This window comes from Gouania willdenowi, chromosome 24 (assembly GCF_900634775.1).
Source record: "Gouania willdenowi chromosome 24, fGouWil2.1, whole genome shotgun sequence".
Lineage (NCBI taxonomy): Eukaryota > Metazoa > Chordata > Actinopteri > Blenniiformes > Gobiesocidae > Gouania > Gouania willdenowi.
Window position 1 is genome coordinate 15,462,775 of NC_041066.1, and position 15,325 is coordinate 15,478,099.

Here is a 15,325-nt window from a genome sequence, read left to right on the forward strand (position 1 = left end):
TATCTAATTGAGCTACTTTTTACTTGTACTTGAGTATTTTATCTATGACTTACTTGTACTTGTGTACAATTTTAATCAAGTAACGGCACTTCTACTTGAGTAGGATATACCAGTACTCTTTACATCTCTGGCATAGACAAACTATAGTGGAATCCAACATACATTAGAAGTCACAAACTCAGCTGCAGTCATGCATGTCTGATGTTTCTCTGCTCCAACACACCTGACTGTAATAAGCCACTCATTACCGGGCTTTCTGCTGCGCTGGATGATTACACATAATATTCAAAGGTGGTTGCCGGAGAACATCTTCAATATGCTGGACATTATTAACTGCATGCAACAGACTCTGAAAGCAGTTTACATCCAATAATGATAATCATAAGCCAAAAGCTTACAGTGTATACACCACCAGAAGTCATGCTGGGATGGCTCCAGCCCAAAACCTTACATTAATATAACATCAGGCCTGCTGTGAAGATACCAGGGAGTGTTTATTTTATCTGTTCTCATTAAATCAACCATTGTGAAATAGTTATAATACACTGATGCAGTATATTCATAGTCAAGATAAGAAACTATATAAAGATTTGACCACTTGTTTTTACAGTAAGAAAGCATTATGTGCACACATGGGTTCAGGAACTGTGGAACCATGTCACCCCACTTCCATGATTTACTCTCTAACTTCAGCCACTAGAGTGTCAGCTGCGCACTGTTTAAGGGAATGTAAAGGTCCCTTAGGAGAGCTCTTCCTCTCTGCTTCTCTCAAAACTGTAGCGTTGAAAAAATCTGTGACTGCAGAGGGAGACAGTTCCGAGTCACTGTTTTATTCTATTTTGCAAAAAAAAAAAAGGATTACATCGGCATCTTTAACTTTTCCTGATTTCCTGCATTTTGACCGAAAAAGCTTCTCAATGATCTAAAAAGCAGGCAGAATGCTTCACTCCAATAGAAAACAATGGGACAAAGGTTTTAGGCCAAAGTTGTAAAAACAGTGAAGGATCCCTTTAACATTGGTCATTTATGAACAAAGATATAAATGAAGAATTCTTAGATTTTTCAAACTGATCCAGAATCACTATATTGATCCGGATCCACACCAATGTGATGTTAATTTTCATCACGTAAAGTCTATCTTTGGTTAAGATTTTGTCAAAATCCATGAAGTACTTTCTAAAGACGTAATCCTGCTAACAGACAGACAGACAAATGAACCTGCGCTCGTTTAGCGCAGACTTTCGAAAACGGCCGATCGGATCCGTACGTCTCCACGGAGACACTGTTCCAAAACGAAAACGGTTTTCGGAAGTATGTTGGCCAGTCTGTGTGTGTGTGTGTGTGTCTCGATGTACATGATCGTACACTGATTACGTCACTGTTGATGACATCATCAGTGTTCTAAAACAGGAGTTCCACCGTGTAGATGGGAAAATGAATAGAATATATATTGATCTGTTTTCTTTTGGTAGCCAGATCATCACCTACATTTAATCAGTTGTTCCATGTCCCATGACTAACATTTCCCAAAAATTTCATCCAAATCCATTCAAAACTTTTCAAGTTATTGCGTACAATGTTTAACAGAAGTTCCACAGTGTGGATGGGAATATTAATGGGATATACATATTTATGTATTTTCTTTTGGTAGCCAGAATATCACCAACATTTAATCAGCTCTTGTCCCATTATTAACATTTCCTGAAAATTTCATCAAAATCCGTTCATAACTTTGTTAGTTATCATGTACACAAACAGACAAACAAACACACAAACAAACTGACCAACATAGTTCCGAAAACCAGTTTCGTTTTCGAAAATAACCAACGGCAGTTAAAATACAATCTTCTTGGTGGAGGTAATAATATTACTGATCTTAGAAACTTCGAGGACCAATTAAACTTCTGCTTTAATCTCACTCAGCACCTGAGGTGATGAGTCGGGATTGCAGCGCTGCTAGTTCCCTGTGTGCAGTTAGTACAGTGATTCACATATACAGTAAGTAAGTTGAAGCCTGCTGCGTTAGCACCGTCTATTCTCTGTGCTGGAACCATAAACAGTCTGGAGGCAAAGCGAGCACTGCTTGGAAAAGCAAATCACTGATTGTGCACCAGTTATGATTCTTTGGAGGCAGATGGAGTCACAAACATCCAACCATGCAGTCGCTTTAATCAGAGAGACGCATGCTTTGTGTTCATGGTTTCCTCATTTGGCAGATCAGAACGTCTCTATCAAGTTGAGTAACAGTAATGATACCAAGACTTTATTTACAACTAACGACAACTATTTAAAATGCAAGAGGTAGGGCCTTCGATTTTTAATGATCACGGATAACTAAACAGACTAAATGAAAAGGAAATAATCATATGAAACAGATCGTAACCTCACCTGAATGTTTTGGGAGAACATCACGCATTTCCACTATTTTCCCTTGGTTTCTTAAATGTGTAATGTATGAAAAGTTTTTTTTGTTTTTTTAAAAAAAAAAAAAAAAAAAAAAACGGGTGAGATAGGGTGAGAAGCTCAGTCATTCGGGAGGGGCTCAAAGTAGAGTCGCTGCTCCTCCGCATCGAGAAGAGCCAGATGAGGATGCCCCCTGGACGCCTCCCTAGTGAGGCGTTCAGGGCACGTCCCTCCGGAAGGAGGCCCCGGGGAAGACCCAGGACACGCTGGAGAGACAATGTCTCTCGGCTGGCCTGGGAACATCTCGGGGTCCCTCCGGAAAAGATGGAGGAAGTGGCCGGGGAGAGGGAAGTCTGGGCCTCCCTACTGAGGATGCTGCCCCCGCGACCCGGAAACGGCTAAGCGGAAGAAGATGGATGGATGGATGGATGTATGAAAGTTGTAAACTTGCGAACTGTGATCTTGCCAAATTTAGGAGAATTTGAAAGTGCTGCTTCTGAAACACTGAAAAATACAATTATTTTCAAGATTTAACTTTATCTATATTAAGCATTTTGAAATGTTAACATCATCAATAATTAAATCCAATAAAGAAAAGCAGATAAAACGGAAATAGTACAGAAATGGGTATCGGAAATGGAAAAACACCAAAATGAGTAGAACATGGAATGGAATTTTGGAATGTTTGAAATGAAAAAATCAGAAACCCCAAGTCAGATTTTCCCTTATTTTGTTATCTTCTCTTTTCTTCTTATCCTCCAGTCTTTTTTTGAGTTTCTACCAAGCTAGTTTGACTCCTCCTCCTTCCCACGTTCCCTGTGTACACAACAATCCCATGTCACTACTCAAAATACACAACTACTACACACCCCAAACTAATTGTCTGAAATCAAACCAATTGCATGACTCATCCATGGCATTAGTGTCGCTCGACTACTGCATTGTTTATTGTTAGATCTTTCTCACAATAGGAAGGAGTTGTTGTGTTTGCTTATATCAGCTCTGCTCCACACCAAACACACAATTATTATGTATCATATCTCTGGTGTTACTTGGTCAATTAGCCTTCTTTAAACCTGGTTTATAGTTTAATCACTTTTCTTTTGAGCCAAGTTGAAACACGGCCCCCCACGGCCGCATCTAGCTGCTACGTCATTGTAAAGTATGTAGGTTATTTGGACGCGTCGACTCCAGAGAGCTAATCCAAAAATTGCTTCAGGGCTAATATGTGGCCATATCTTTAAATATGATTTAATTGCCATTCTGCTGCTGAGTAATTAAGTTTGGGATTTGAGCACTTGCAGAGGCTACTGTGTAATATCTCAGTGAATCGTGCAGCTTACAGAGGCAAATCTTCCAGGGCTCGGTCTCTGCAGGAAGGCAGAAGATGTGGTGGGACTCGACATGAACCCTTTCACTGCCTTAGCCTCCAGAGACTTCCCTCCTGGCCTCATCTTGTGCACTTGAATGTGTGCTGTTTTTACCCTTTGAAATGTTACGCAGTGCTTTCTCTTCTGCATTCAGCTGAGTCAAAGGGAGCAGTGTTGGGTGAGGAAACAGAGGTGAAGGAGTATTACGGTGAGGTAGAGGAAACACATGCCTCACACTGACAGGATGTATATCCGTCCTGTTTTCTGCTACTAATGTATAAAACCAATACCTACGAGCACTACTATTCTGACTTAATGTGTTAGTGGTGCTCAGTGAATGATGTTCAGATGAAAACAAGGCCTTTCATGTTTAAGAAACCAGATCCGCTTCATATCAATCACTTCCCCCAATAAAATATTCAAAATGCACTTGTTCAAAATGAGAATATTTCTGCAAAATTCTGATTAAAGTCAAATTGTAGATGATGCTGGGAGTAGAAAAGAGGAAACACTTTTTATATCCGAAGACATGAAACCATGTTTGACACATAATTGCCTTTGTTTTGGTATTAAAGCAACCAATCAAGCCAAATCTAGATTACTTACTAGGAATGTCATGGTATTGACAATATCACGATTAGGACTGTGACGATATCTCGATACGGCGATATATTTTTCTTTTTTGCCATATCAATTATCGATTTTTTTTTTTTTTTTTTTCACTAAAATGTGCAGGTACGTCTTACCAGAAATGTTGTCACTGTTTGTTGAAGGAACCGATATATTGTTTGCTGGAATATTGCACCATAATGGTGTCACTGGTAAGAAAGACCCTATTTTTTGTTTACATAAAGCACTATTGGAGATACTTATTCATTTGCAATGGTATGTTGACACTTATTTACAGAAATGTTGCACTAAAATAGTGTCACTGTTCATAGGACACTCAATTTATAGTATATAATAATAGTAATAAAAGACTATTCTATTCTATTCTATTTCAGAGATATGAAATAAAAATTGTATTTTTTCAGTTAATCTTTTTTTCTTCTTGTTATGTCAGATTATCGTAGATTGATTTCTGACCAATATATCGATAATCGCAGTATAGTGAGATAATCGTTATATCGTATATCGCGTATCGTATCATATGGTCAGGAACCCAGAGGTTCCCACCCCTAATCACGATACCGCGGTATTACAAGTGCCTCGATATTGTCGTGGTTATGTCACGGTATGAAATAATGAGCCTTACCTATTGTACACAACCATCTCTTCTTCACCCAAAACCAGGCGAGTTGTACATGTACTTTTTCTGCACTCGTTCTGAAAGCACATTTTAGAGCCGCTCGTGCAGCTTTGTTTTGCACTAATTGTAGCTTTTTCACATTTTTTAATGACGTGTTTGACCAAACAACTGAATAATAGACCAAATGAGACAGAACAAGACTCTGAATGACACATGGAATTAACTGTTTAGGTAAATATTTGGAACATCTTTTAATAACCGCAAGGCTGTGACCCATTTTTGGGGACAACACTATTAGTTTGATGGTCCCACTACAGTTTACTGTCAATAAGAACTCCTAATAGCTTCACCTTCTCCGACTGTTTGATAGAAACATGTTTTATTTAGAGATTTAGCTCTTAGTGAATGATTAGTTCACTCTTCGCTCTTTGGCCATGTTTAGACCGTAGTCAAAGTGTGTGCTTATAACCAGCAAGGCCATTAGTTCCATGCTTCTCCTAATGAGAACAGGTCGATGCAGCCTAATGTCACTGGTAATATGGGAGTGGTCCATAACTGCTTGCTGGTTGGGTGGCTCTTAAGGCCACATTAGTAACAGAGATCAGTGTACCTGCCTCTCTTCAAACACAATGAGCTTTAGCACACAGTGCTTCACTTCTCTGCATGAGATGCTACGTGAATATTAACTGAAAATTCCACATTTGTATCATTCTGCTGCTGCAGATTAAGAATACTAATGGTAGTATATTCACTCGCTTTGTTGTTTTTAACATTGGATACATCCTTAGATGCCACAGCGTGCTTAAATAAAGAAACACAATAATATTAAATATTAAGAAAACTTTAAATGTATGTATTAAGACTTTACAGTATCAATGTAACAAAGATATAAAGCAAAAATTAAGAATAAAAAAAAAAAATGTAGGAGATGCTGTGGAGACACCCTGACCTTTGAATTAGGAAAGGAAAAACAAGAACAGTATTTTCAAAGCTACTCATTTTAAGACGTAAAAGTGTTGATATGAACATTCAACAGAGAGAAAAAAAAAAAAGTACTATCTCATGTCTAAACCACAATGTATTATGAAATGTAATAAATCTAAATGAGATTTTTTTTTTACTCCAGTTTTAGAAATATACACATTCATGTATGGACCCATTATCTACAATAATCAAGATAAAACATTATGAAATCCATTGTTGTGTATCATTTTTATTAGAAAGATATGCTTAAAGTAATAAATTATCTTTATTGAAATTGTCCCTGAAAAGCAACTTGTACTTTTAATTCTTGTGTTAAAGCTGCTGGAGACAAAAAATCCTCATCAGATTAAGACAGTGTCGAGATCATTTCCAAAATAAGATGCTCAAAGGATGGAACTGCTGCTTGGAAGTTTGTTTATTGATCACTGAAAACACTATTTATTGACATCGTCGGAAAACCTTTGTGCATTGCATTGTGGATGCATAACATTTTTTTTAATGCATTTACTTCATTCTTACGGTGATTTCTGGTGTTTTCCACCAAAAACTTTGCCAAAGTGACTTCCCAACACATTTCAGCTGTTTTTACGCAAGCGTTGCGGCAAAACAATGGCAAATGTTTATTTTGGAGTTTATATGGAAAGATCTGAATCCGCCAAAACTGAATGTCTTTTAGACTCTTTGATTGTTTGTAGACATTGTGACGTATTTTGTTGGGCAGGGCTTAGCCTGGAGGCAAACCACGACAGATGACATACCCGCGCTATTAGACAATGTGAAGCGACGTAGCAACGTGGCGGCCATCTTACCTCAGATAGCTGGCCCCGCTCATTGCATTGACGTCAATAGTGCAAGTACTATTTAATCAACCAATTTTCTAATGGCAAGCGACCTATGTTATGCCTACGTATAAGAAGGTTTGTAAAAAGGCAAACCGTTTGTAAATCTGTCAAAATTTCATCAAGTTAACGCAATTTTTGTTTAAGCTGATCACTCACCTTCCAACAGCTACCGTAGAGCGCGTCAGAATGTCAGAACGTCAGTTGTCTGAGGTAAGATGGCCGCCGTTGAGCTACGCGTTTATATATTTCTATGCTTTAGCCAGCAGCGTTTACTGTTTTTGCCTCCAGGCTGGGGAATACTGGTAACAAACTAGAACAAAAATGGTGTCAGACATATTACTGTCCAAGAAATCACAATGAAAGATTTGATTGAAAATATTTCTTTTAAATAAAGGCTCTGGTGATAGGAGTATGTTGTGCCATATTTTAGGGGGTAAAAAGGTTGAAAATGAATCCTCAAAAACATTTACCTTAACGTTGTTTCTCATTGAATCAGCCCTGAGACAGACTGTTGTATTGTCAGCATGAATACGCCCCCAATAGACAATTAATGAATGTTCTCGACAGAACTAACAGGAATGTGATGTTCTCTGACTTTACAAACACATTATGATGTGTGTTTTACTTTCATACAATTTATTTTGCAAAAAATAATTAACTGCAGCTTTGCAATTATGTGTTCTTGATTTATTCTCAAGGTGTTGTGTCCCCGCAGGCTTAATAAACCTTACGTACTGTAAGTAAGTCAGAAGTGATGTATTTGTATTTAGTAATTACAAGAGCTTAGCAGGAAAGGGTGGCTAAGTTGAGCATTAATACCTTTTTAAGAAGTAGTTTAATCGGTCTGAACAATTATCGGTGAGAGTGGTTGGTGTTAGTTCACGTATACAGTATGTGTCACCAAAACATAAAAAAACTACAAAAAAAGGATCTCATAGCAGTTTAGGGAGGGATTTCCAAGATTGCTTCAAAACATAAATGATCTAAGACTATAACAGACAATGTGCCAAATTACATTTATTGAGTAACTTGTAGAAATATTTTAAAACATCCAATTAAAAATAAAAGTATGCAGAGAAAGGTGGTTTTCCCTGATATTTAGGCACAATGTGGAGTAATACTGCTTTCAAATCCCGACCCAGGTCCCTCCGCAAGTCAGCTGTTGAAAGCCCCCCCGCCACCCACCGTCCTTTTAAAACAAGTTAAAAGCAACATCCTCAAAAACAAGTGCTTTTCAAAAGAAATAACAGAGTCTATAAACCTTTGTTGTTCCCCTGATGGACTCAGAGGAAACGTTTGGCGGGTTTATATACAGTCGTGAGGGTTGACAAAGTGTAACACGTGCCGCATGTGAAACTTTCATGAAGTTTCACAAAGCGAGATCTGACAAGAGCGCAGATGTGCAAACTTTTAAAATGTCTGAACCCAGAATAGCAATCAGCAGACTGTAGTAAAACATGAATCTATTCTTATTTCATACATTGTGCTTGTGCCTGACATTTCTAATGCTGAAGTAGGGAATAAAGACAGTCATTATGAAATAGGTTGGCAACGGAGATCTATCGATACGTGCTATATGTTGTCTTTTCAGGTTATGAGCCGGAGTCAAAACTAAATGCTCCTTTTTGATGGCACGGAAATGCGCAAACCAGCCTTTTTTTTTTTGTGTTACAATCCTTTTGAGTTGTCTTCACAGAGCTGCATCACATCTCTGTTTGTCAATGCTGAGGAATTGCAGCTGTCCAATATGACGCGGTCCCATTAGTGACAAAATCTGAGCGGAGACGGAGCCCGACAGAAAGCTGCTGCTGCAGGGACAAGGTGATAACAAGGTACTCATTGAAGACGTGAGAGATGGTGTTTGTGCATCTCGCATCACGGTCTTTCTGATGAAACCTGGTGCGGTGCAGGAGATGGAGAGGTTTACGATAAAAACCGAGCAGCAGGAATGAGAACTAGATGAGAGACGAGACAAAAAAAAAAAGGATGGGGGAGATAAGACGAGACAAATAGAAGCAGAACAATGAGAAAGCAGAGCGAGGGGAAAGTGATCAGACGGTAACACACCAATCAAGGCGGCTGATAGAGACTATACCAAGTTCACCACAAAGGTACGACTGAGAAACCCCAGCTGACTGTGCCCAGAATGAGCAGCATGTTTATCCACAGGGTGTCTCAACCTCAGAGGTAAACAGCCTTCAAAGCTTCATGAATCAAATGAGTAGTAATCAAAGTACAGGAAGCTAATTGATCAGTAGAACACACGAGTACAGAAAGCAGCTCTGAACGGTTTTAATTAGCAATCATTAAACAGACTGATTGAGCTCCTAATGTGAAGATGAAAACTAAGATAACTTAATTCACCAATAAAAGAAACAAAGTACAACAACAGTTAGGTAGCTTTTAGCCTCCTAATACTGTAATCAGCGTGTATGTGTCTGGGTTCTTACAACAATATATACAGTATATATATATGATATACAGTATATATTGCATGAAAAGGGTTTTTAAATATCTAGTAACGTCACGCTTTTCGGTACATCTTCAATGCTTTATTATTATTTTTTGCGTTTTTTTTTAAACAGGCAAAATATGAGTTCTCACAGTTATGATAGGCCATGGAGCAATGGCATTAGTGTTGCACTCTAAGACCACACTATCCAAGATCAACACTTGCCTGAGACCAGAATGCACCAAGACTAACACTAAACCAAGGCTATGTTCCAAATGTCACACTCCGTACAAAGTCAATGAGTATATACGGTGTACAATATACTATCAGTATAGTTAGGATGATGACCGTTCCCACTGAAGTATACGACAAAAACCTGAAGCACACTGAGGCTCAATATCTCCGTTGATTCGCCACCTTTGAAAGTTCTGAAAGCATTTTAGGCAAGAAAGTGACCAAGTAGAATATCAACATGTGCTCATTTGATCCATAAAACTCGCGGAAACACATTTTATGCCGACATTTTGGAGACCCACCATTGTGCTGCTGACAAAACTTCCGGTTAACTTCAGAACAAGAGCTTTATTTACAAAAGTGTTGAAAAACTAATGTAAGACAAGAAGATGTGCTTTTATTTTGAAAAGGGGGTATTTGACTTTTAGCTTGAAGCCGGTCCCAGGACAATTTTACATTCTGCTCGCAATGCATCATGGGGCGGTTGAGTATGACTAGTGTGCCCACCGTGCACATGTCTTTTCATACTATCTAATGTTAACGCTCTACATACTCATCTTGATGTTAAACTTAGTATCAGTAGTACACGTTAGTATGTCATTTTGAACACAGCCCAAGACTTTTGGGAGACAAGGCCAACGCCATAAAAAACTATTTTAAAAACCATAACAAGGTTGAACAGCTGTAAAGCATTCTCTCCTTGATTTTAGTTTTATTTTAAATACATTTAACAGATAAAAACAAGGTGTCTGCAACTTTTTTAAAGCATAACATGCAAAAATTCTTGACCGATTTGTTTAACAAGATTTGTGCACGATTGTGCACGTATTTGCCTTCAATGGAGCAGCCAATCCAACGAAAGAAGATGAAGCCTTGCACATAATTTATGTTGCTGCTTTCCTTTAGACCACTGGTATTTTTTTTTATATGAGAAGGTTAGTATCTCCCCACGAGGTAATAACTATAAAAGGAGATGTTAGCTGCCCCTATTTAAATTGGGTGAGGTTGTTGCTTTTTATTGGCGCGGTCTTTGATCTTTCTAACATTACCTCTTAGAAACGACGCTGCTGCTCCTGCTATCGCCAATGTTTGATTTATTAGGTAGAAATCAAATTAGGATTAGTTTATAACAGCCATTTATCATCTGTACCAGTTTATCCCGATCAGTGCCACACTGTTAACACTATCACAGGATTAGCACATTGACAGAAAAACCACATCGGAGCACAGGAGCTCACAACGCAACTTAATTTATAAGCTTTCATGAACATTTCACGCGCTTTTTTTTTTTTTTTTCAGCACATCTGGAGAAAGAAATTTGAGAAACTGCAAGAACCCAATAATTGCAAATAAAGCCAATGGTGCAAACAAATGGTCAATCAAGCATACCATCAACAAATCATGTTTGATACTAAATTGAGATTTTCTTTTTTCTTTTTTTTTTTTTTTTTTTTAAACAAAATTTAAATACATTTATTCTGATTTAGTTAGATCACACTGTGTTTTAACCAAAGCATACAGCACAGTATTCTACAGCAACTTCACAACAACATGTAGTGTGAATCCCAAGTCGCACACATTTACTCCTTTTAGTGATGAACGTCTAAAGAATTGTAACACTCCATTTAATTTATGTTGTTGAAATCTAAATGTTTCGTGTTTTTCTTAGTTAAAGATCGACTGTTCCTAAGAGGATGCATGTACGCTCCCTAAAGAGATACATTACATATTAAGGATCATTTTATCTGGGTATGAATATAGTTTTTACCGAATTAATGCAAGCAGTTTGTGCTTTTCGTATTTATTAATTATATTACATGCGAAAAAGAGCTGAAAATTAGCTAGTGGACAGAGCATGCAAGCCTTCAAAATGGAAAGAAGAAATGTCAAAAGTTTCTGATCATGGCTTGGAAATATTATTTCTATGAAATTCTTTTCAATGGTCTGTGCTGTCCGCTGATTGTGTTTCTCCAAACACTCGTTTGCCCTCAATGCGCTTCCATCATGTTCGCTGCAGACAATTGGAAAATGTAATTTCTTTCTCGTTGAATGAATGGGAGAGCACATGAACGTCCATTCAGGCAATGTATGTCTCTGTCCCGGAGCAAATAAGCACACTGTCCACAAGGACACGCCAAATCAGCAGAAAGGTCAGAAAGTGTGTCGTACAAAGAGACCTTTAAAGGAACGTCTTGTCGGTTTCCTGCTCTGATATCAAAGCCGGGGGAGAACAGCTTTCTTGTACTTGGATGTAAAGAATATCTGTGCTGATCCCACAGAGGAGAAAATCTGCGAGTATTTTTCTTCAATACCTACAAATCTTTTGACTAAAAAAAACTAAAACCAAACTATTAGGCTGGATATAAAACATGCCAAGTAGAACATCTCTAAGTGGTTAGTGGGAATGCATGCATTAGTAACTAACACTGCCCCCAAAAGCTCCATTCCATAAAACTAAACCACATTCATGCAGACAGTTTCTTTCATTCACCACAAGCTTAAAGGGGCGGTATTATGAAATAATCACTTTATAATGGTTTTGCTACAATGATATACATCCCTTTAGCCTCATTCAGAGGGCCAAAGTTCTTGTTATTCCACCATTTGTAAAAAGGCGAGTTGGATTTTACCCGCTACTTGACGTCACCTAACGAAAACTCTTCCTCCTGACAATCCTGGCTCCTCCTACCCCATAAGAATGTGAGCTCCTCCCTCTCAAACTAGCACACAGCTAAAACAAACACTGCGGTTTATTATAGAATATACATATACTGTTTGTAAAGCTACATACACGAAATGTGTTCTCTGCATTTAACCCCTCCCTGAGGAGCAGTGGGAAGCAACGGTGTAGAACCCGGAGCAGTTCCACTTTTAGTACCCGTTACATCGCCTCATATCGCCTTTGACATGATCTGACGTGTTAGTGGTACAATGCGACGCAGCGGTTGGACAAAATAAATGATTATCACCTTAAATGCACTATTTCCATAGTTAGAGATGAGGAGAAAAAAGTGACTTAGCAGCTTAATACTCCGGTGAGTGTTTGAAGCAGCTGATGACTTCGCTGCTGCTGCGATAAACACAGCCTGAAGCGCTGAGACTGACTTAAAATCACAATAGCCGCTTAAATAGGCATGTGTTTTACTGTCATGTGCAGTTTTTTGTCTGAAAACAATAACAAGTGTGTGAATAGAAAGAAAGAGCGAGGCATGAAGTCAGCGTCTAGACGCACCTACTTATGAATATGCATAAGCAAGCCCCAAAACTGCCCATTTTTGCAACTGCTCAGAAAGTCACTTTTCAGAGGGCTAAAACTCTGGAGGCGAGTTTGGGAAAATAAACCTCAAATACTATGTTGTTGAGGTTAGCAAGTTTGCGCCTAAAGAAAAAGTACTGCTAGGTATGCCTTAGTCATGTGGGAAAGGTATTATACACTTTTGACATTTTGACAATTTTCTGGCTTGGAAATCTCAATATTCCTATACATTTACGAGTGGTTTCTCCATTTTTTAGGGTAGTTGGTAATCAAATGCAGTCTTCCACACTACTTAGCACCAAAAACTTACTGAAATGTAGGTCTAGTGTTTTTTACATTTCCCATTACTGAGTAGATCAGTTGTGTGCCGGTATATATCACGTCTCAAGAGAGTTATTAAACCATGAAATTGAGCAGTTTTGCCTTGTATAAAAACTTGGCAGTTGAGGATGAAAACAAAGAAAACATGCTGTTGCTCGTCTCCTTTTTCTTTCTTATTTTGTGTTGCAGTACACTTGGAGCCCTTCGCTGCACACTCTAGGCTCATTGGCAGCGTTTGTAACTTTAAATTGGTTCTTTTCTCCAACAGATTGAAGTAAGTAGTGAAAACCGTGGTACACTCTAAACCCGAACGTTCAAAGTAATTAAACAGTTTTAAGCAGTTTCTTCTCAAAGTTAGAGAAAAAGTTCTACTAACTTAATTATGTCAAGTTGGTGCAATTTTTGAGTAAATGGAACTGTATTTGTTTATAAGTAAGCATGATCTAAAAACACAATTTAAGTACAACTTAATAGAATTAATTACATGCTAAGAATGATAGTCATGTTATTTATTATGTTTCAAATGAGGATTATTTAAAAAATAAACTTAATTCATATAGAACTTTTATCAAAAAGTACAAGTAGCCAGTCATCTAACCTTTTAAGTTTGACTTTTAAGTTAATCAACTTAAAAATAATTGAGGAATCAAATGCCTCAATTATTTTGAGTTCTGGTAACTTATTCCTGTATACAGTGTACCAGCACAGATCAAATGCTGTTTAATATGTACTACAGTGATATAAAAACTAAAACATAAACGGCAACACACACTCCACCTTTGTTATCACTAACAAACCCACATAGTAAAAAATAAGTCATAACAATAATTAGACTAAATAAAAATAATTCTAAGCATCACAAATTATAAACAGTTAAAAATTAAGATCATATAATATAATGATTAAATAAGTATCAGCAGTTAAAAAATGGTTTATACCAGGAGCGGAGCTATAGGGGGGGCTGGGAGGGCGGCACGCCTCCGGGGCCCAGATAGGAAGTAGGCGGGAGCTGGGCCTCTACCAAGGCTGTAACCATTAACCAATCCACTCCCTGAAAGAAAATTAGTTGAACAAAAAAAGGAAAATTGAAACAAACCAAACGTTAAAATGTTTACATCACCCCTCCCTAACAGGGCAGGTCTGGGCGTATACATTTTATCAACAAAAAAGAGCCCTGGAAAAGTTTATTTACCTGAAGATTTTATGGATAAATGACCTCATCTGAGTCATTTCCTCCAAATACTTATTTTGTGACTTCAATACTCTTTGCTCTGTGGTCTTCAATTTTAAATGACAGTTTAAAGTGACCTGCCTCATAAACATGACACTGTTCACTCAGAGATTGGTGCACATGCATGCACGCACGCACGCACACACACAAAAGAAGTCATTTTGACTTTGAGACACCCTCAGAATTTTATCTCTCCCCCATCAATGGTTTCAAGATCACAATATTACACTTTTCTTTTAGTGCTAGAACACCTTGTAAGTTGTAGTTTTTAGTCTTTATGACACCCAACCATTAACATCAAGGTGTTTTACATAAGCAGCCACTTTAAAACCTCAGTGTATGCATAAAATTAAAATAGTATATGGGATCGGAGTTATTGGTTTAATAGAAGACCTTTTAATTTAACATGTAACTCGAAAACCGGATCGACATCTTATCCAGGTATATTAGAAATGTCATAATACGACAAAGTATTCTAGGTTTTAAATATGATACCTTAGTTGTAAGGTTGTAATTTTCATAACTTTAGGGTAAGAAAGGGAAAGTGACTATATCCACTAACTTATATTTACATTAGGCTACTAATACTTTTCATTAATATTTCATGAAAACCCTAATGGCATCAAAAAGGATACTAGAATTTTTTTACCAATTAGCTTTTCTCTCATGGCGGCTTAAATGGTTTCTATTCAGAATGAGTTTAAGAAAAGGGCTGTAAGATTAGTTGTTTGAAAATGGGAATGTGGGATTTGAAGGACACTCATATTCAAAGGAATATTTCTTATTGGCGGCAACATTTTACAAAATGTGCTCTCGGTTTGTTTGGGGATTTTTAAAATAACCAAAATGCACTATGTAAGAAATTATATCACAGCCTTTATGGGTTGTGTTATTCTAAGATGTTTGATTTTGAATAAAAAGAGTCAGCTTTAAGAGCACACAAACACAATTTAATTATAGCGCTGTTGTAATGTTTTGGTCAT

At 37.6% G+C, this 15,325-nt stretch overlaps 1 protein-coding gene across 4 annotated transcripts in view; it reads right to left on the reverse strand.

Moving 5' to 3' along the window:
• Positions 1–15,325, reverse strand: part of LOC114457501 (MAM domain-containing glycosylphosphatidylinositol anchor protein 2) — a 257,718-nt gene that overhangs the window by 207,612 nt on the left and 34,781 nt on the right. The gene's annotated exons all lie outside the window — the stretch shown is intronic.